Raw genomic sequence first — 1,864 nt, 5'->3', positions numbered from 1 at the left:
TTTCAGGAAATGAAGATCTGATCCCCTGGCGGCTTTCCCAGGTTAGCCGCCCTCTGAAAGCAGCGAGGAATCCGTGCTCAGATCCACGCTTGCTATTCATTCAAGATCCCGAACTGTGAGACACAGACAGGAAAGGCGGGGGCACCGGGAGCCGGCCCCCGGGAGCAGGGCCCTCCCAGGACACCCCTCGCTCATCCAGCCGTGCCCCGCCCACAGACAGCAGGTGCCGAGGCCAGCAGGACTGCGAGAAGACAGAGCTGTGTGATCTGCGGCAGCACAGGCAGCGGGCGAGGGCCCCGCGGGGTCACATCCGAAAGCAGAAGTGTCCAGAAGATGAAGGAAGCCCCGCTCATCTTCAGCACGGGCATTTCTGGGGCCGGCGCTGTGGTGTAGCGGGTAAAGCCACCGCCTGCAGCGCCAGCATCCCACATGGGCAACAGTCCTGGCTGCTCCACTTCCGATCCAGCTCCCTGCTAATGCACCTGGGAAGCAGTGGGAGACGGCCCAGGTCCTTGGGCCTCTGCACCCGCATGGAAGACCTGGAAGAAGCTCCTGGCTCCTGACTTTGGATTGGCCCAGTGCCAGCCATTGTGGCCCTTTGGGGAGTGAACCAGCGCGTGGAAGACCTCTTTCTCTGTCTCTCTCCCTCTCTGTAACTCCGCCTTTCAGATAAATAAATAATTTTTAAAGGGGCCATTTCCATGCCCTCGTGGGGTCGGCAGCTGCATCAGCCAGTTTCTGAAAGCAGCAAGATCGACGGGAGGAGACGAGAGACAGCTCCCTTTGTTGGTCGTTCCTTCCTGTCCCTCAAAGGGCCCGGGGGATGGGTCTCGGCACTTTGGGGCACTGTCCTTCCAATGGCAAACAGCAAACGCGGCTGACACCGCGAAGCCCTCCCGAGCGGCCGCCGGCTCCTCCCCGGCACAGGCACTGAGTGTCCTCCCATCACAGCTGCCCTCGCTCGCTCGCGGTCCACTGGGGGCAGTCCTTTGCATAGTGAACCGTGCCCGGCTGCACGAGGCACAGGGACGACCATGGGGGTCAGTGTGCACCCCAGGGCACGGCGACATGTCTCCCACCCAAGAGCAGTTTCTGCTTATTGCTGTCTGTCTCCGGGGACCTCAGCAGGGGTCTACCAGGAGTCACTTTGAAAAAAAGCCAAGACAGCGCAAATGAGGCCAGGCTCAAGGACTGCAGCTCTGACCCAAGAGGGACAAGGCGCCCGTGCAATAGCAGGTGCAAGCTGCTGGCGGGGTGAGGATGACCAGGCTGGACCCCGAGCTGGCACTGGGGCACAGCGGGTCGGACCACTACCTGTGACACTAGCACCCCGGAGAGCAGAGCACCGGCTGGAATCTGGGTGCCTTGTCTGAGCACAGCAGCGCCAGGCACGCCTCCCCAAGGCACAACAGATAGGACAGACCCTGGAGCCGAAATCACTGTGCTGGGAGCCCCTCACACAGGGGGCGCCCGCCTCCCCGGGGACGAAGTGCCGGGACGTGAACGATCGTGGACGGTGGCCGTGGACGGCAGCAACAGTGGCCAAGAGGCACTGCTCGCCCTGCCTGCGTTCCTTCCACTCGGTCCCAAGGAGGTGACACACGTCCCGGGGAAGGAATGGGGTTGAGCCCCCTTTTCTCTCTTTTTTCCAGTCTAGCTTTGCACCGCACAAAAACAGTGTTCAAGGATTTTTTTTTTTTTTTTTTTTTTAGTTCCAAAGGCCAAATGAGTAAGATGAACTTGAACAGGGGGAGACAAGAGGCTGGCACCTGCACATCCCCAGATTCCCAAGTTGGGGGCAGAGGGTGACCCTGGAGGGTGCTAGGTCCCTGAGCTGAGAGCACCCCTCATATAACAGGAGGGG

This window comes from Lepus europaeus, chromosome 2, assembly GCF_033115175.1.
Source record: "Lepus europaeus isolate LE1 chromosome 2, mLepTim1.pri, whole genome shotgun sequence".
Lineage (NCBI taxonomy): Eukaryota > Metazoa > Chordata > Mammalia > Lagomorpha > Leporidae > Lepus > Lepus europaeus.
This window is presented reverse-complemented; position numbering follows the sequence as displayed.